This window comes from Macaca thibetana, chromosome 16 (assembly GCF_024542745.1).
Source record: "Macaca thibetana thibetana isolate TM-01 chromosome 16, ASM2454274v1, whole genome shotgun sequence".
Lineage (NCBI taxonomy): Eukaryota > Metazoa > Chordata > Mammalia > Primates > Cercopithecidae > Macaca > Macaca thibetana.
In genome coordinates this window covers 50,064,231-50,085,138 of record NC_065593.1, presented here as the reverse complement: position 1 = coordinate 50,085,138, position 20,908 = coordinate 50,064,231, and the positions used below count along the sequence as shown (strand labels likewise).

Sequence of the window (20,908 nt, the reverse complement as noted above, 5' to 3'; positions counted from 1 at the left end):
ATTTGGAGCTTGACAGCCTGAAACAACCACAATTCATCTATACATGATTTGCTTTCTCAGGATGAAGAAACAGAGACTTGTCTGACACGGTCACTCCCTTTTGGCCAACAAGCATCAGTTTCCTGACACCAGCGTTTCCTGGGGGAGGGTTAAGGAGATCCGCTGTTTTCTAACCCGCTCCTGAGTCTGATGGTGTCCGGATGACGTGATATCTCCCACCTGGGACAGCAACTGCTCTATCCATCTGGCACCTGCCTCCTGAGCTTTGCCTCCAGCGCCCTCTACAGGAGCTTGTTAAGAACTGGATGCCGAGAACTAGGAGAAAACCCCTGTCCCTGCTTACCTGGGACTGACAAGGGACATCCAGTGATAAAACCCGGCAAGTCCCAGGAAAACTGAAACAAGCTGATCACCCTGATAAACACCCTGATACCACTACAGGCGGTAGCTCACGCCTGTAATCCCAGCACTTTGGGAGGCCAAGGCGGTTGGATCATGAGGTCAGGAGTTCAAGACCACCCTGACCAAGACGGTGAAACCCCGTCCCTACTAAAAAATACAAAACACAGCCGGGTGTGGTGGCAGGTGCCTGTAACCTCAGCTACTCGGGAGGCTGAGGCAGGAGAATTGCTTGAACCCAGGTGGCAGAGGGTGCAGTGAGTCGAGATTATGCCATCGTACTCCAGCCTGGGAGACAGAGTGAGACTCCATCTCAAAAAAAAAAAAAAAAAAAAATAGACCTACGCCGGAGGGTCTAGTGGGGACCCTGCACTATGAAACCGTTGTAAATGTACGGTTGAAGTTGGAGAATGGGGAGGGTATCTTAGTCACAGTCCCCAAGGCCTGGGAAGCAGCAACACAGTGTCAGTGTCAGATTCTGTAGCCCAAGCTGGAGCAAGAGGCTGGTGACTTACGGGATTCCTCGTGAGTTGTCAATCACTGAACAAACAACTACTAAACACTTGTATATGCCGGGAACCCTCCTTGGCACTAGTAACAAAAGATGCAGTACGGCATGGTCCTTGCTAGAGGAGGCGTCTACACAAGTGGCAAGTGTCCAGTGTGCAAGTGCTCCATGAGTGAAAGGCCTTGCACAGATGTGCCCTGGAAATGCCCTTACACTGCTGACAGGTGGGAGCTCCTTTCCACAGGTACCTGAACACAGCAGGAGCCATTTGGCAGGGGTTGGGCCAAGGGCTGGGCTGAGGGGCAGGACATGAGGACGAGTTGGGTCTAATCCTGTTCCACGGCTCCACTTCCTGTCTGCCGCAGCCCCGGGGCAGAGTCCAGAAAAGACAAGCAAACACCTTGGTTTGAAAGGTAAAAGAACTAATTAAATTTTCAGCTGTAGGAAGTTGGCTCAGTAAATTATGATCCTAAAGGAATTTGTGCTTTAATGATGATGAGAAAGATTATGTAGCCACATGGGACCGTGCATATGCTACCAAACTAGGTTTCTTCAAAAAGTAAATGTATGTTAGGATCATGCAATTAAATATGCAATCAGATGAAGACTGATTGGGAAAACAAACTGGACCCGATGTGTTCAGTGTTAAGATTCCGGGAGATCTTTTATTCTTCTCTTTTCAAAACCAGGTTTACTACAATTAAATCATTTTTATAATAAACAAGGGTAAATGTCATAAATGTTATAAAGGTCATATGTACAAAATTCTAATGAAAAATACATTTAAAAAAAATTACTGCCATAAATTAGACCTGTTACAAAAGGAAAAGAGAACAGCTCTGAATTATATGCTACTATGTACTCATAAAGCAATCTTTTTTTTTTCCTGAGACAGTCTCTGTCGCCCAGGCTGGAGTGCAGTGGCGTGATCTCAGCTCCCTGCAACCTCCACCTCCTGGATTCAAGCGATTCTCCTGCCTCATTCTCCCTAGTAGCTGGGATTACAGGCGTGCGCCACCACACCCAGCTAAGTTTTGTATTTTTTAGCAGAGAGGGTGCTTTGCCATGTTGGCCAGGCTGGTCTCGAACTCCTGACCTCAAGTGATTCACCCGCCTCGGCCTCCCAAAGTTCTGGGATTACAGGTGTGAGCCACCACACCTGGCAAAAAAATAAATTAATTAATTAATTTTAAAAAAATTAAGTTACCCAGGAAGAGGAAAAGAAAAAAGAAAAAAAAGAAAAGGCCGCACAAGGGAATTAATTTTAATTCTCCTTTCAGCTCATGGGGCGTAATTATTTTGTCCATCTTCCCACCCTACTGGTGCCAGAGGTGGCGTCAGATCTCGAGGCCAGAAGGGACTCCACCACCCAAATCGAGCCGGATTAGCTGAGCTGCCTCCAGGCAGGCTGGGAAACGTAATCAGAGGCTGGTGTCCTTCCAAGAGACGATCTTTGAAGGATAACAAACCCAGGCTGCCATCAAAATGAAGAGATGGGGACTGATTCAACAGCAGTGCCAGGCAAGCAGCAGCGCCTCACAGCACAGGTTGTGCACCACAGCTAAGGAGGGAAAGCGGCTGCGGGGGCAGGTTCTCAGCTGCAGAGGGCCCAGCTCTCTCGGGGTCAGAGACGGGTCCAGGGCTACCTCCCAGCACCTCACACCACCGGCCCCTGCGACCCCGACTCCTGGATATTTCACAAAAGGCTTGAGATTGTGCAAGTGTTAAAGACAGGACGCTTCCTGTTTGTCCAGTTTCAAGCCTCTACAGATGTCAGTTAAAATGACAACACATGAAGTTCCCCACCCAGGGCCCACCCCAGCACCTAAGGCTTCTCCCCAGGGATGGCTGGGCCTTGATTGAGGAAGTAGATATTAACTTGTAGGAAATGTGAATGGTTGTTAAATCAACTCTATTTGGAAACATGGTTCTTGGGTCAGAGGTGGCTGCTCTTGGAGGTGGTCCCATCCCTTCACTCTGTATGGCTCACCCTACTCTATACCCCCAGAAAGAAGGAGCTGGGATACATCTGTGTAGAATTTCTTCTGGCCTCGCCCTGAAAACCAACCCTGTCCCAAGCTGGTAGACTGGGCAGATTTTCACACTGCCAGAAATTACCAAGATTTCTACCCCCTTTCTCCTGCTTCAACCAGCAAACTGGTCTGTCATTCCCAGGTGCCCTGGCTGGGTGCCCCTGAGCCCACAGTCCTGATCCTGACAAGATTTCAGCTCTTCCAGACTCCTGGGAGGAATCTGCTATGGACGCTCCTTCCAGCTCTCTCCCCGGCCTATTCCTGGAAAGCAAACAGCCTCTTCTCCAGAAAAGAAGATGGGAGACCGAGGCCATCCTCTGAGATCCAGTGATAAAGCTTTTCCTTGTGTTCATGCAGTACTTACTGATGGCTTAATGAAGAGCCAAGTGATGAGGGAAACTCAGAGGTGAAGGAGACCTGGGTTCAGCCCCAAGGAGTTAGAACCTTGGAGACAGATGAAAGAAATGAACCAAAACCCTCTGGCAGGTGTCATATGCATGGCCCCCGAACCAGGGCAGCTCAGAGAGGGAAGACAGGCACTCCTAAGGCAAGGCCTCATGGAAACACAGCTTCTGAGCAGCCGGGAGAGGGCAGTGGAAGTGGAGAGAAAGGGATTGTATGAGGGAGCGAAGGCTCTGTGGGGAAAGTCCAGGGCAGACATGGGAAGGAGCAGAGATCAGCCAGAAGGACAGGAGGGGCTGGCCGGTGCAGGCTGCGAGACACTCAGGGCTCTGATCCGCAGCCCAGACTGAATCTAGGATCCACTCACCACACTTGTCTGAGAGGCATAAGAATGGGCCTTGGAGTGCATGATGGGGAGAGGAGCCCTGTATACCCAGGTCCTACAACGGCTCATTTTCAGCCCTGCTGACATGCCAAATAGCCCTGTGCTTGATCTCTGCCAAACGAAGTGAAGACTGCCCCTTCTCTCCTGCCATCCCTGATCCCCGGCTTCTCCTCCAGTCCCAGTTTCCCAATCCCCAGCCAAAACTCCCAGGAGGCAGGAGAGGACCACCTAATCTCCCCTTTCCAGGAAGTCCCCTTTCTGTTCTCAGTTCAACTAAGCCACACCACCACCTTTCCCAAAGGGCAATGGGAACAGGGACCTGAATTCCCGGGACCATCTCTATTTCAAATACACTGGTCCCCTGGCGCCTTGGACCTTCACACTTGCCCGGTTGTGTGTTGCTGATTTTTAGTGCAGAGCATGAGGTCACCAGAGCAGGGGGCCCTGGACCGGGAGACTCTGCTCTGGGAGACTCTGCCCTGACACTGGGCATCAGGGCTCCAACGTGCAACGGTGAGGCTACCTTGGTCCCGTCTAGTGCTCCCTCTCCTCCCCTCCCCACCACCCTTCCATTCTATGCTCACACCGTGTTTGTGTCCATGTCTGTCTGCATCAGGAGAGCTGCCGCCTCTTGGAGAACAAGGGCTCCATCTCATTTGCCTCCAGGTTCTCCCTGCTTCCCACCGACCAGTTGCATATTTAGAGTTGTCAATGAAATCTGTTCAACAAGAAAAGCTGGAAACGTGCCTACTGGACTCTGGGGAAGACACCCCTGTCTTGGCAGTGGACACTGCAGTTGGGAGCTCTCAACTGCGAGGGTATGGGCCTTGGAGTGGGAGATCTCCGCCAGCCAGGAGAGTCCTGTGGTTGGCAGAGATCAGCGGATGCTGAATCAGTGCTGGGAAGGCCAGCTCCTCCGCCTTCTGTGGCCGAAGGGCTCCACCCAGAGGACAGTCAGCTTGATCCCTGTTCACACAGACCTTTCTCCACCAGGTGTAGAGGAGCCTCTGCCCAGTTTTCCTGAAGAAACTCAGCAACCCCCAGTGCCTCACCAGAATGACTCTGCAAAATACCTGCTTCTGCCAGCAGAGCCAGTCCTCAGCCCTTCCCTCCAGCCCCAGGAACGCCCCCTGTCTGCAAATAAGAGTGGAACTGGGGCAGCTCAGAATTCTGCTCCCACCTGGGGGAGCTCTGAGAACCAAATGAGGCAGGCTGTGGATGGGAACAAGCTACAGAAAAAAAGTACACAGCGCTGTTCAAACCCTAGGGGGTTTTTGGTTGTTGTCTGCAAGGCAAGAGGTGCTTTAAGAAAATTCTCCCCTCCTGTTTTCACTTCCTCTTCTCTCTCTTAACCCTGGGAAGGGGAAAATCCTACAAAGATTAGCAGCTGATGTGTGAAAGAACCAAAACAACATTCTTCTAGTTGCATTTTAACAGTATCTTCTGGCAGCCACCACAGGACTGGGTTCTGATGTTCCCAGCTCAAGGCCAGAAAGAATCACTGGATCAGAATGAAGTGTGCAGTTGGAAGAGACCTCAAAGGCCCTCTAGTCCGATGCACCAACACGCTGCCCTGTTAAAGTGCGTCAAAGTGTGCCCCGGAGCATGGCCGCCTCCAGGTGAAAGGTGAGCGCTACCATATCGGCAGCTCTGTGGAGGACATTGGCTCTGGGTTATGCTAAACCACATGGGCCCACCATCCACTCACCTGCAGCAGGGGCCGTGTTGTATTTTATTGGCACAGAGAACCCAGGGATGCCCTCATCCTGCCCAGCCTTGTTGTGATCCTCCTCTCACAACAAGTTCCCAGGGGAGCCAGGCCAAGGAGCTCATGAGAGGAAATGGGAGTCAAAGTTCTGTAGCAGTCCCCAGCCACACCCACATCAGGGATGTCGCTGAGCTCTGGAAACAGTTCCTAGACTAACTGGTATTGATCATAATGAATCTTTGTGTTACACATGGTGCAAGGCCCTGGGGTGAGCAAAACTGGGAGCAACTAGTAAGAGAGAAGGACACGTTCAGAGGGTCTGGGAAGTAGGAAAACGAGGTGTGACGAGTGTAGCTAAAAGGTGGCCCCAGCAGGCCTCTGTGGGAAACCAAGCCATGACACACGCTGACACTTTGCTCCGGTGCTGCCCCACACCTCCCCAGCCTGACGAACGCCTGCCCTGCAGTCAGGATGCAGCCCAAATGTGCCTTCCCCTGCAAAGCCTTTCCCAGCATCTCCACTTCCAGATAGGGACTGATGCTCCCCCATCTGTGGCTTGGAAGTCTGTGTCTTCTACCAAAGAAGGTGTTTCCAGCCTGGTCACCATGGTATCCCCCAGAGCCTGGCTCATGATGGGTATTAAAGAAATATTTTTAATTAATTAATTAATTTTTTAACAATAGGGTCTCACTCTGTTGCCCAGGCTGGAGTGCAGAGGCACAATCATAGCTCACTACAGCCTCCAACTCTTGAGCTCAAGCGATCCTCCCACCTCAGCCTCCCAAGTAGCTAAGACTCCAGGTACGCTGCTCTGTCTGGATTTATTTTTTAATTTTTTATAGAGACAGGGTCTCACTATGTCACCCAGGCTGGTCTTGAACTCCTGACCTCAAGGGATCCTCCTGCCTCAGCCTCCCAAAGTGCTGGGACTACAGGTGTGAGCCACTGCACCTGTCCTGAAGTAATATGTGTTGGCTTTCATCTTTGTGACCCCAGTGACTAATACAATATATTACAGAATAGAAGCTGGGCAAATATTCCATGAATGAATGAATGAATGAATGGATACCAAATGGTTATAGGGTTCACATATGGCCAGCCCTAAGGACAGGTACCCTATCTCCCACCATTTATGTTTCCCACAGAGCTTCACAGAGAAGCAACCACTTCACTGGAAAGACCAACTCAACTCAATAAATATTTACTGATATTTACTAATATTTACAATAAATATTACAACTCATCCAATAAATATTTACTGAGCTCCTATAATGCATCAGGCTCTGTTCTAGGTGCTGGGGACACAACAAGGTACAAAACACAAAGCCCCCCGCCTTAGGAAGTTTCCATCCAGTGGAGAATGAGGCCGACTGTGCCTGCTGTGTCACGCACACTTGCTGTTTCTGCTCACACCTTCCCCCTCTCCACCCCAGGACCCGCTTGTGATCCTGCCTCCTTCTGAGAGAACCTGCACCTTGATTTCCCCTTCCCAGCAAGTCCCCTGACTGTTCTCAGTTCAGCCAAGCCACACTACTGCCTTTCCCAAAGGACGATGGGAACAGGAACCTGAATTCCTGGTCTCATCGCCCTTTGGGCATCTCAATTTCAAATATGCTGGCCCCCTAGCACCTTGGACCTTCACACTTGCCAGATCGTGTGTTGCTGATTTTTAGTGCAGAGCATGTGGTCACCAGAGCCGAGGGCCTTGGACTGGCAGACTCTGCCCTGGACAGTGTCTTCCCGAGGGGTAAGGGATGAGTAAGTCATGAAGGGTAACTGGAAGCGGGTAATGGGGTCATTGCAGTCATCAGTGGCAGATTCAGAAGAGGTGCTACTTTTGCTTCCTGGTCCTCAGATCTCACTCTGCACCTGCTGACAGCATCTTCTGCCTTTGGGTGGAACTGGCCCTCCTGTTTAAATTAAAGTGAATTAAATAGAATCAGCTTTCATAACTGAATGATGCAGAAATGTCCTGACAGTCACCCTCGCCCGGGGCACCTTGCCAGCACTGGGCCTTTGGAGTGTCCTGATCCCCGGTTTCCTCCTCAGGTGCGTCACTAGCTTCTCTGGCTACCTGGTTTCAGCAAGAAGTCTGTTAGTGCTCACACCTGTTTTTTTGCAAGCGTTTAGAGAGGAGGTTGCCAGGCTCCAGGAAAACAGTTTGCTGGAATGTGGGCACTGTTCTTAGGAGCATTGCCCACTTTCCTGGGTGGCGTGACTACCTCACTAGGCACTGGAGGCGGGTGCTGAAAGGCTCTGAGAAACTCACTTGCACAGAATGAGGGGGTGTGCGTCAGCTTTAGAGACTTGGCCAATATGGTTTTCCCACAAAGAAAGGCACCCAGCACATTCTCAATAAAGACTCATTAATTTGAAAAAAAAAAAAAAGATACAAAATGCATGAGAAGAACTGTCTAAGTAATCATGTGGTGAATGGTTGCAAAACGATATTATAGCAAATGATCTTTTTAAAAAAAAAAAAAAACTTGCTTCTTTTTATTTAATAATAAACCTTCTAGCAAATGACCTTCTCTGAATTAGGTTTTCATGACGTGGATTTGTTAAAGGTTTGAAGTGAATCGCATCCTTCCTGAATTACCTTTTCCTGCATCCTCGCTAAACTTGAGAGGCTGGTGGCTCCTGAAAGTAGCAATCATCTTTACATAATCCTTTTCATAACCACAGCACAAAGGAGGGGTGTCAGTATGCTCCCACACCAGAAGAAAGCCTTATGATTCTGCAATCATGGGGAATTCAAAAGATAGTGTTGTGCTGTGCAGTCCGCGTTTCATAGTTAATAAGTAATATCCTCTTCACTCCTTTTCTTTTTCTGCCAGTAAATTGAGCTTGGCAGGCCTGTTATTTTCCTTATAATGCCAACTGATGAAATTGCCTCCCAAATGCAAGCCATCGTCATTAACACAAGTGCCTCGGAAGGAGATGCACAAGATGGCTCCCTCCCCTGCAGCTGGGGAGAGACAGCTGCCACTCTACATTAAAAAGCCAGTTCAAAGAATCAGATATGAAATCTTGCTCTTCAGGGCACCAAGCGGACTCGTGTGAATAGTCATCACTGTTCCCAGTCGATCTTGGGTAGAATAAATCCGTCCCCGGACTCCTGGACTCATTCGTTCAACAAAAGGGATCCGGTAAGGCTCCTAAGACTCTATTTTTCATTTCTCCTAGTTAGTTAACTAGTTAGTTAGTTAGTTACTTAGAGTTAGGATCTCACTCTGTTGCCCAGGCTGGAGTGCACTGGCAATCATAGCTTACTGCAGCCTCCAACTCTTGGGCTCAAGTGATCCTCCTGCCTCAGCCTCCTGAGTACTTAGTATTACAGGCAAGCACCACCATGCCTGGCTATTTTCTTTTTAATTTTTTTGTAGACATGGGGGTCTCACCATGTTACTCAGGCTGGTCTCAAACTCCTGGCCTCAAGTGACCCTCCTGCCTCAGCCTCCCAAAGTGCTGGAATTACAGGTGTGAGCCACCACACCCAGCCCAGACTCCTAAGACTTTAGAAATAGTTGCCTTGTCCTCTAATAAGAAACCCCCAAAGAGAGCTGTAATTCTGACTGGTTTTCTCACTTGGGAATGGTTGTCTTGGAAGTAGCATTGCAGCTGACATCTCTGTATTTCTAAACTGCTCTGTGGGCTTTCTCTATCAAATCAGAAGTCACTGCCACATGCCTTTTCTTCCACTTGCACAACAGAGCAAATGAAACCTAAGTCTCTGCTGGCTTTATAAACATAACTTGAAAGGCTCAGTTATTGAAATTAATAGGGATAAACATTTTTTCCCTATTGAATCACCTATTGGATCATTCAAAATTCACAGTGGGCCAGGCACAGTGGCTCATGCCTGTAATCTCAGCATTTAAGGAGGCGAAGTTTGGAGATCACTTGAGCCCAGGAGTTTGACATCAGCCTGGGCAAAATAGTGAGACCCCATCTCTTAAAAAAAAAAAAAAAAAAGAAAGAAAGATTAGCTAGGCATGGTGGCGAGAGCCTGTATTCCCAGCTACTTGGGAGGCTGAGGTGGGAGGATAGCTTGAGCCCAGGAGGTCAAGGCTGCAGTAAGCTGAGATCGGGCCACTGCACTCCAGCCTGGGACTTGTGCTCTCTCCCTGCTCTCTCTGCCTCTTCTCTCCCCTAGAAGCCCTCCTGGTCCAACCTGAACTTCTCCTTTAGATCCTTCAGTCTTCAGTGTGAAACAAGGTGAGTCTTTATCACTAAGTCCCTTTCCCGTTGTTTTGTTTTACCAATGATTTCTCCTCATCTGGGATGAAGGGTGGGGAAGGAAAGAGGGGAGTGAGGGAAGTGAGTAATGGGAAAAGCAATAATCACTCATCACTAACTGTCACTTATTAAAAACGAGCATCTCAATTAAAACTATAAAACTATGTTCATCGAGTTCAGCCTCACCCTGCAGAATCAGATTTTGACTTCAGTTGCCCCCGTAGGGTCTAGTTCAGACTGATTAGTCAGACATAAATCATGGAGCTGGCTCATTCTTGGGACCCTTCAGGACTTCTTAGAAGCAGCAGCGCTCTGACGTCCACAGTCTATTTCCCTAACCAACCCCGACACGCACAAAAAATTACGTCTTCTTATATGTGTAATCGATCTTATTCTGAGAACTGTTCTGATTGGCTGCAGCTCGCTGAAGTGTAACCAACTACCGTGCCCTTGGAGCTCATATCGTTCCCTCCCATGAGGCTGCTACTTCTCCACCCCACTCTTGGCTAATCAAAACCCCACTCTCCACTGGTTAAACACATTCAACACACCCTTATCGTGGACCACGAGGCAGGCATTAAAAGTGATGTTGTGGTTGATTATTTAATAGTTCATGATATATTTGTTATATAAAAATAGCTGTTTATAAAACAATAGGTGTTATAAGTATAAACCCATTTTAAGATTTTTTTTCATGGACAGATATGGTCATCTCCAAAGGGTTCTTATTTTCCCTCTTGTGCTTTTCAACATTTCACAACATTTTACAGTGAGTACTTTTGGGTTTTTTTATTTTTTATTTTTTGAGACAGACAGGGCCTCACTCTATTGTCCAGTCTGGAGTGCAGTGGCACAATTACAGCTCACCGTAGCCTCAACCTTCAGGGTTGCTCACGCAATCCTCCCACATCAGTCTCCCAATTAACTGGGACCACAGGCATGCACTACTATGCCTGGTTAATTTATGTATTAATTTTTGTACAGACTAGGTCGCCCTATGTTGCCCAAGCTGGTCTCAAATTCCTGGGCTCAAGCAATCCTCCTGCCTCCGCCTCCCAAAGTGTTGGGATTACAGGCATGAACCACTGCACCTGGCCACAGTGCGTAGTTTTGTAATGGAACAAATGTGAAAAGAAAACATCGTATCTGTTACAGGCTTCATTGTGTCTCCCCACTCAAATTCATATATTGAACTCCTAACCCCTAGTACTTCATACTGTGACTATATTTGGAGATAAGGCTATATCAGGAGATAAAGAACACCAGCCATATTGGATTGGGGCCCATGGATATGACCTCATTTTACCTCAATGAAGTCAATGGTGGGTTCTCATCCAATATGACTGGCATCCTTATAGGAAGAGGAGATTGGGGCCAGGTATGGTGGCTCATGCCTGTAATCCCAGCACTTTGGGAGGCTGAGGCAGGCAGATCACGTGAGGTCAGGGGTTCGAGACCAGCCTGGCCAACAGGGTAAAACTCCATCTCTACTAAAAATACAAAAAATTAGCCGGGCGTGGTGGTGCAGGCCTGTAATCCCAGCTACTCTGGAGGCTGAGGCAGGAGAATTGCTTGAACCCAGGAGGCAAAGGTTGCAGTGAGCCAAGATCTCGCCATTGCACTCCAGCCTGGGCGATGGAGCAAGGCTCTGTCTTGGAAAAAAACAGGAAGAGGAGATCAGGACCCAGACAACCACGTGAGGACACAGCAAGAAGGTGGCCATCTGCAAGCCACAGAGAGTGGCCTCAGAAGAAACAACGCTGCCAACCTCATGATCTTGGACTTCTGGCCTCTAGAACTATGAGAAAATAAATGTCTGTTGTTTAAGTCGTTGAGTCAGTGGTATTTTTTACAGCAGCCCTAGGAGACTAAGACACCACCCACCTTTCAAAGACCAGCTCCAATGCCAGCCCTGCCACGAAACCGCCCGTTCCCAAACTTCCCCTCCACCCAGCCTTCGGTGGTTATGGTTTTTGTGTCATTTGGCCTTGTTTAGGGTAAACTTTGCTCACCCTTCTCCCCTGCTAGGCTTCCTGAGAGTGAGGTCTGTGTCTCATTTGTCTTTTTTAATTCCACCACTACTTGTCTGGATGTCTGGGAGGGCTCATTAGAGGCTGTTGGAAACATGAGAGAACAACTTCCCTGGGATGCCAGGGGTGGAGGGGGGGCAGTGAGCGGGGTCAGACCACAGAGATGTTTCATGGTGCTGATGCTGGTGGTGGTGTGTGTGTGTGCCTGTGCGAGTCTGTATATGTATGTATATATGTGTACATGTGTGTGCATATGTGAGTGTGTATGTGTGTGCATGTGTTTTGGGGGAGGGTGTGGTCGTTGCAGGAGGACGCCACCTCTTACCAATTGTGTGATTTTTGGGGTCAATCACACTTCACACCCAAGCCTTAGGAGTTTACAAAGCATTCTCATGTGTATTATCTCATTTGGTTGCCATAACAATCTGCCAAGGTTACATATCATTTCCTCCCGTTCATGGGTGAGGTAACCATCCTCAGAGTAGGTGCAGAACAACACGTTTAATGATGGAAACTTCACAACGATAAGGGCGGGAACGTGCTGAGTGCCTGGTGCCACATGGCTGCGTGCCTTGTCCCCATTCATCCTCATGACCAGCCCATGGAGAAGGAATATTTCACAGATAAGGAAATTGAGGCTCGGAGGGGCTGCCTGAGATCACACAGCTCAGAAAGGATAGAGCTGAGACTGAAACTCAGGCTGATAGATCCACAGCCCACACTCAGAATCACAATGCATGCTGTCCTCTTCCCACGTAAATAAGTCTATAGAGGGGGCTAAATGTGGGGCACAAACAGATATTGCTCCAAAATTCAGAGGCTGAATTGGTCTGGAAAGGCTTCTGACAAGGTGAGAGTTGACACAGCTGAGTACAGAGGATGCGGTGGGGCCAGCCTGCCCTCCCCCAAACCCCTGCCCTGCCCCCAGTGCTCTTTGTAGCGAAGAGTCTCGCAACTCAGGTTTAACCACCCAATCCAACTCCCCACACCCCGCAGGGCGCCCCAGCATGTACTGGCCACTGCACTGGGAGGTGCAGGGACACAGAGAGGATTAAGAGAAGGTCCCTGCCTCTCAGGAGCCATCTCCTCAGGAGGGCAGGTGGGTGCAGAATAATTGATTCACGACCTAAGCAGACATGAATCAATTACACTGCCATTACTTTAATGTTCTACCCAGGGCTTCAAGGGAAAAGCTCGGGTCCCAATTCTGCCACTATTTGCTAGGAGACTTTAGGCAAATCACAGCCCATCTTGTGGCTTCAACTTCCCCACCTGGAAATGGAGTCACTGAACATGTACTGCAGAATGACTTCTGTGGGGCAGCTTCAATCATTTACATCCAGTTTCCATTCTCCCACGCCCACCTCCTGGTTCCACACCATCAAAACCTCTAACCCTGACAATTAAATTTTTTTAAAAGCAGCCTATATCTTGAAGAAGGGGGTGGAAATAGCACTGATCACCAGCTTATACCCCAAGCCATCCTTGGCCCCAGGGTAAAAGACCCAGCAAGGCCACAGCACACCCTCCTGGGCTGGATGAAGTTCTCAGAGGAGATGGTGTAAATGGATTAGCTACGGGCTCCAGGAGAGCACCACCCCTCTGAATTCAGTGCCACACTCTGTGGGCCTCTCCTAGCTTTGGCTCCTCTTCTTGAACACTCTCCTCCTGGAAAAGGTCCCTAAGAGGTGAGGGAAAACCTCTTATTGGTTTATTTCTTGTTAAGACTCAAGAGTCAAGAGGGAGTCTTAAAGAACTGGCTCAACAAGATTTTCTCACTTAAGGCCGGACACAGTGGCTCACGCCTAAAATCTGAGTGTCAGAGGTGTTCCAACCAGAGCAACTCCATTTTGAGTGAGGGCTAGGAAAATAAGGCTGAGACTTGCTGGGCTGCATTCCCAGAAAGTTAGGCATTCCTAGCCTCTAGATGTTTACAATTAAGGGAACAAACTAATAATGTTTACTAAAACAGACCCAGACTTGGGAGTGTCCAGATGTCCTGATATCTGGAGAACAAAGGCATTCCTAGTTTTGCTTTAAAGATAATAATATCGAGTCTTGCAAAATATAGTAATTAAGAAAATGAATCCTTTATGACAAACCCTTACAGCAGAGCACATCTCCCCATATAGACAAGCATTGTACCTAGGGTGGATGCGTTCCTCCTCTAACTTTCGGGAACGTCCTGCTCTGTCTATGGAGTAGCTGTTCTTTCGCCACTGAACTCTCTTAATAAGCTTGCTTTTGCTTTGCACCGCGGATTTGCCCTGAATTCTTTCTTGTGCGAGATCCAAGAACCCTCTTTTGGGATTTGGATCAGGACCCCTTTCCTGTAACACTAGCACTTTGGGAGGCCGAGGCAGCTGGATTGCTTGGGCCCAGGAGTTTGAGACCAGCCTAGGAAAGGTGGTGAAATCCCATCTCTACCAAAAATACAAAAATCAGCCAGGTGTGCTGGTGCACACCTGTAGTCCCTGCTACTAGGGAGGCTGAGATGGGAGGATCACTTGAGCCTGGAAAATTGAGGCTGCAGTGAGCCATGACTGTGCCACTGCACTCCAGCCTGGGCAGCAGAAAGAAACCCTGTCTCAAAAAAAAAAAAAAAAAATCTCTCGTAAGTACACAAGTTGAATAAATGGAAATATTTCCCTAACTGGATCCTGTTGACCAATGCAAAGTGGCTTTACATTCTAGAGCACATTTAGCACCTTGGTACGAACTTGGTTTCTTTTCTTCATATTTTTTTTAAAGATAGGAGAAAAACTACATGCAGAGGAAAATTCTTTCTGTGGACTAAGCCCTTCGCTTTCTTAACCTCAGCTTTCAAGTTTAGATGTCCAAAAAAATGTTAAGAAACTTCTGCTACAATAAGATGATCCCCTTCTCTGAAGGGTAAGAAGTGGGGGTCTCCTCTTTCCATGGGTTCCCCATGCTACAATCCCAGGGCTGCCTAGTCATTACAGGGTCTCTCTTAATGCTCTCGAAGTTGGATTTCTACAACTCCCCCAGCATCTCCAGGGGCTGAGGCTCTATAAAAAAAACCCTCATCTTCCTGAGCAGCTACAGAACCCAAAAAGACGTGGTGAAAGACAGATTTCCCAGTAGCTGCGCCCACAGGGTTCCGGGGCCTACAAGCTGAAGCCTATAGCAGGTGAGTCTCCTGTGTGAGAGCCAAGCCGAACAAGCTACCAATGCTGCCATTCACCCCATGCACAAAGAAAATGCACCCAAGTCTCCGTCATGTGCTCGTCTGACAAGGCGGTGACACATCTGTCTGCCCAGCACTGTATTCTTCACTGGGAGTTCAAAAATGAAAAGACAAAGTTCGTGTCTCTAGGAACTCAAGTTCTAGTCGGGGAACACAGAGGTCTCCAATCCTCCTCACCCTTCACCTCCACCCCAACCCTGCAACCCTGATATCAAAAGGTGAGACAAGCTGGGTTGCATCAACTTGGAGAAACCACGGGGCTGGGCTGTTGGATACCATTCGAGCTAAGAATCCAGCAGAATCTGAGTTTAGGATTTGCAGTCTTCGTGGTAGCTTCGGGCAACCTTCTATGCAGCACTATTTGGGGTTATGTGCCTAGGAAAGGACAAGCCTACAAAAGGCTGGACGCACAGCCTGCTCCCGCCAAGGAAATAAAATGATACAGACAAAGATGCAGGCAGCAGAAACCCATGCTGGGACAGGCAGCCAACCGGGAAAAGTGTGAGTTCAGGCCCCAGGCTCCGTGTACAGGCCTGGAGGTCTGGGCCTAGAAACCAGAGGCGGAAACTGTTACTACCTGTCTTTTTCTGGCTGCAGGGGTATGGAAGGTGAGGGGTAAACTCACACAAACCTCATCCTAGCCCAAACGACTTGGTGCTAAAAGGCCGGATCTGATCGGGTCTGGTCAGGTCTGGTCAGGCATGCAGCTCGAATGCCACCCATGCTCTAAGCAGACTAAAAGTCAGCACAGGCACCTGAGTTCAAGCTACAACACTGCACCTTGCTTGCTATGCCTCCTTCAAAACACCTCTGGTTCTCTTTAAGTTTTAGCTTCCTTGTGTGTAAACTGGGGAACATTCCCAATGCTCACCTGAAGGGTTGTGTGAGGCTAAAATGAGACAACTGGTACAAAGCACTTGGACAGTGGTACACTGTTATTATCAGCCACGTAGACCCCTTCCAATCCGCTCAGCTAAAAATGACCTCTGCCCCATTTTGAGCTCACATCACAGCCTGGTTCTATCTTTCATTTACTGCCCTTGAAGGGAAGATCCCTGTTTGATTCAATCCACAGCATCTCGTTAGAATTCAAATGATGAGTGAGGATTTAAACAATTCTTGTGGGGGGGGAGCGGGGGGCAAGGGGAAGAAAGAACTTAGAAACAATGATGCTATTGGCAGATTGGCAGAAATAGGCAACTACAGCCAGCTACCAAAACAAGAACTGTAGCAGACTGAGTAGATTGGAGCTTGGATCCAACTTGCAAGTTCAAGGGAAGGACAATTCAACACAGGCTTGCTGCTACTCAAGGCGTGGTCCATGGACATCGCCTGGGAGCTTGTTGGAAACGTGGAATCTCAGACTGTATGCTGGACTTACCGAATTCGACTCAAATTTTTACAATATTCCTGTGCACTCCAAACTTTGAGAAGCATTAGGCAGACTAATGGTTCTTTTTTTTTTTTTTTTTTTGAGACAGAGTCTTGCTCTGTCGCCCAGGAGTGCAGTGGCACGATCTCCATTCACTGCAACCTCTGCTTCCTGGGTTCAAGTGATTTTTGTGCACAGGCATACACCACCAAACCCGGCTAATTTTAGTATTTTTAGTACAGACAGGGTTTCACCATGTTGGCCAGGCTGGTCTCGAACTGACCTCAGGTGATCCGCCCGCCTCAGCCTCCCAAAGTGCTGGGATTACAGGCATGCACCACCGTGCCTGGCCTGGAATCATCTGAAGAGCTTTTAAAATGCTGATGCCCAGGCTATAACCCAGAACAACTGGCATCATGTTGATTTTTGCAGCTCACCAGGTGATTCTAATATTCAGCCAGGGTTGAAAGCCATTCATCTAGACCAACCTTCCAATTTGCAGGTCAAGAAACTAAAGTCCAAAGGGGTAAACTGACCTGCCCGAGGTCATACAGCAAGGGAATAATAGTGCCTGGGACCTGAACCCCAGTGCTCCACCCCTAGGGCTCTCTTCACTGGACCTCACTGCAAAATGGGGCGAGGTGGAGCGGAGCACCAGCATTTCCTTTCTGGTTTGGCTTCTGCATGGTTGGGTCCTCAGCTCAGATCCCAGAGGAGGAGCTTCCCAGATGCAGGTGGCCTTACGCCTTTGAATTCCCGGATGGACTATGGCCATAGAGGCCTCACCCTCTCAGGCGGTAGGTGCCAGAAGCCTGGGGCCACGTGGGACTCTGCTTCCTCACCGGTGGCCAGTCTCTAGGCTGGAACAGCCTCACGCCCTCACCCAGCCAGCATGGGCCTGCCATTCCCGCCCACCCCCCACCATCTTCCCAGAGAGACGGAGCCCTCAGGGACTGTCCCACCACAGTTCTCAGAACTCAGGTGAAGTTTCTGAGCCCCCACAGCCCCAGGTCCCGACTCCTCTCAGAACTGCTGGGACAGGCCCGTTCTCAATCAGCAACCGCGACTGTCTTGAAACCATCAGAGGCTCCCTCATGACTTGTTTTTGCTCTCTTGTCAGGGTTTTGGGGGGGGCGTGTGTCTCAAACCTCTGATTGTCTCTGCTTTGTGACTTTTTCTGGTGTGTTTTTGAAGTGGCTTTTTGTTATTCTGCCTCCACTCGCTCATCTTTCTCGGCAGCCGTGGAAAACACTCTCGGCCTGTTCTGCTCTCCACTGAGCACTTGGATTCCTTGTAAACAGCTTGCCTGGTGGCCTGGACCCGGCTGAACAGATAGAAAGGGCCTGGGTCTGTCAAGCCCTTGAAAATAACCATGCTGCACAGAGCTTTACCATGGTCCGGGAGGAGGATGGGGTAGACACGAGAAAGCAGAAAGAACTTTCTAGGCACAAGATTACTCTACTGATGGCTGAGTGAGGTCTGTTCCACTGCCCTAAAACAGGCAAGAACAGAGGCCTGCCCCTTCCCTGAGCCTCAGGCCTGCTAGAAGGAGGGCACCCACCTGCAGAAGCCTTTCCTGAAAAAAAAAATAATAATTTTTGAAATAGAATCTCACTTGACCGCCCAGGCTGAAGTGCAAGCGGCATGATCATGGTTCACTACAGCCTTGACCTCCCCAGCTCAAGTGATCCTCCCACCCTAGCCTCCCAAGTAGCTGGGACTACAGGTGTGTGCCACCGCATGCCTGACTACTTTATTTTTATTTTTATTTTTGTAGAGATGGGGGGTCTCACCATGTTGCTCATGCTGGTCTCAAATGCCTGTGCTCAAGCAACCCACCTGCCTCAGCCTCCCAAAGTGATGGGACTTCAGGCATGAGCTACCGCACCCAGCCCTCTCCTGAAATGTGAGAGGTAGATCTTAACTTGTGCTGCCCAACATAGTAGCCACTAACCACACATGTGACTACTGAGTACTTAAAATGTGGCTACTTTGCGAACATGGTGGTGGGTGCCTGTAGTCCCAGCTACTTGGGAGGCTGAGGCAGGAGAATTGCTTGACCCCGGGAGACAGAGGTTGCAGTGAGCCGAGATCGCACCATTGCACTCCAGCCTGAGTGACAGAGCGAGACTCTGTCTCAAAAAAGAAAAGAAAAGAAAAGAAAAGAAAAAAGAAAACTGGCTACTTTGACTAAGGAACTGAATTTTTTATTTAGTGTAGCATAATTTAAATAGCCATGTGTGGCTAGTGGCTACTGTTAGACAGCACAGCTCAAAAGCAGGTTTCTTGAACTTGGCTGCAGATTAGAATCACCTGGGAGCTTTAAACCACTCTGACACCTGCAGCCATCCATGATGACTTTGATTTATTGCCACTGGGTGTGAGCAGAGCCAGAGTTCTGAAAGCCCCATGCATGATTCTCATGCACAGCCAGTTTTGCAAACCTCTGGCCCAAAGGACTTCCCACAGCTCTTCCGCCTCTGACATCCTACATATTGATCTGGTTTCTACAGTTTTCAGAATTTAAGGAGAAAGGAATTTACTTAGAGAATCAACTCAAGATGGTGGAAAATGTTTTTCTATGTTCTAAATGTAATGCCTGTTCATTGTAACACATGGGAGAAAATTGAGAAAATTCAGAGAAATGAACAGAAGAAAGTCAAAATCCCCTAAAATCCCACCACCTAGAGAAAAAGGGTTAAAACACTTAGACGTATATCCTTCCAGGCATTTTTCCATGGATAGAGCCTTATTTTCCTTCAAAATTGAAATCCTACTATGCTTCCTATTTTGTAACTGTTTTTGTCACTTTGCTTATTTGATTAACAAATATATCATCAATTGTAACGGCTACATGACATTCTATTGCATATAAACCACTATTTATCCAAATTCATATTAATATTGGCCCCATTTTTGCTATAATTTTTCAAAACATTGCTACAAAAAAATACTAACAATGTCTTTATGAAAAGCCATTCACTAACTCCTTAGGAGAAAAGAAAAAAAGAATTAGGTCTAAAGGCACAGAAAATTCTAAGACTTCTCCTAAATGTTTACCAAAAGTTGAAACAGTTCACATTCCCATCAACAGAGCATGAAAGTACCTATATTTATATGCATGTTGGCAATGGGGATTGAACTTTTCAAACTTAACAAGGTTTGAAAAAAAATTTTTTTTTACCACTAACAGGCAACCCATTGTTTCAAAGTTCAGCACACCTTCAATGAACACTGACTATGCACCAGATGTCACCTTAGGTGTTGGTGATAAAGATGAATGGAATGCATCCCTGCCCTCTAAGAACTCAAGAAAGGAGAGAATTAACAACTTGGCCTTAAATCAAGGAAGAACAATATAGATGCTAAATAAAGGTACCAAAGTCACACTGGGAGCAGGAAAGAAAAGCCCACAATTTTTCACAGCAACGCGGGGGAGTCTGAGGGGGTGGCATTTGAGCTGGCTCTAGAAAGGTTGGGTCCAGGCGCTGGTGAGAGGTAGGAGGTGATGATATTTGGCAAACACCAAAAAATGCTGGAAGGCTCAGGGGATTGGAAAGTTATCGCTTCCACCCTCCAGTGGCTCCTATATTTATCAACTGTCTACGGTCAGGAAGCTTCTCCTTGAGTCTCTCCAACAGCCTCCTATTGCTGCTTAAACCCCTTCCTCTGGTTATCTGTAGTGGGAACGGAAGGCAGCTTGAATGCGTTCTCCATAAATTCACCTCCAGAGACTTATAGACCAAGGCAAACACCAAGCATGGTATGACATGTTTTCGCTGATGAACTGGTCCTTTTTGGATTATTTGCTCCTTCGATAAAAACAACATTGACTTATAATGTCAATATGTCCATTTACCAGCCTGGGTAATATAATGAAACCCCACCTCTACAAAAAATAAAAAAATAAAAAAATTAGCCAGGTGTGGTGGCATGTGCCCGTAGTCCCAGCTACTTGGGAGGCTGAGGTGGGAGGATCAATTGAACATGGGAGGTCAAGGCTGCAGTGAGCTGTGCTCATGCCACTGCACTCCAGCCTAGGTGACAAAGCAAGACCCTGTCTTAAAAATAGATAGATAGATAGATAGATAGATAGATAGATAGATAGATAGATAATGTGTGTATATATACATACACACACACATATATACATATATATACATATACGTGTGTGTGTGTGTGTGTGTGTGTGTATATATATATATATATATATATATTTTTTTTTTTTTTTTAAGTTGCAGAACTCAAGACCATAGGGCAAACATCAAGGTGACCTGAATGGTCCCTTGATGGTTCCCAGGACACTGGTCGTTAGCCCAACTTTCCCCCCATTATTAGGATGGCCAGTGCTAGCCCCATATAGAGAAGGGAGCAGCCGGTTCAAATCCTGGCTCTTCTGCTTAGGCCCTTGTGAATTCCCTTGAGTAAATTCACTTTTTCATCTCCCTGGGCCTATAAGGCATGGATGGTATGAATAGTGAAAAGTTAGGTTTGGGGAGGCAAGGGAAGCCCTTTGTTAATAATAATCACTGCGACTCCCATCCATGTGGGCTCACGTCAAGCGGGCCAGCCCCTTGCTTTCTCTTTCCTTGAGTCTCTGTGACCCGCAAACACACACACACTT

The 20,908-nt window shown here is 48.0% G+C and overlaps 1 protein-coding gene and 1 long non-coding RNA gene across 2 annotated transcripts in view; one reads left to right on the top strand and one right to left on the bottom strand.

Annotated features, from left to right (window-relative positions):
* Nucleotides 1-20,908, bottom strand: part of LOC126938621 (eukaryotic translation initiation factor 1) — a 1,120,764-nt gene that overhangs the window by 996,567 nt on the left and 103,289 nt on the right. The window lies entirely within an intron of this gene.
* Nucleotides 8,363-10,714, top strand: LOC126938637 (uncharacterized). The gene is made up of 3 exons (XR_007720128.1): nt 8,363-8,584; nt 9,592-9,653; nt 10,377-10,714. It is a non-coding gene; the product is annotated as an uncharacterized LOC126938637 (long non-coding RNA).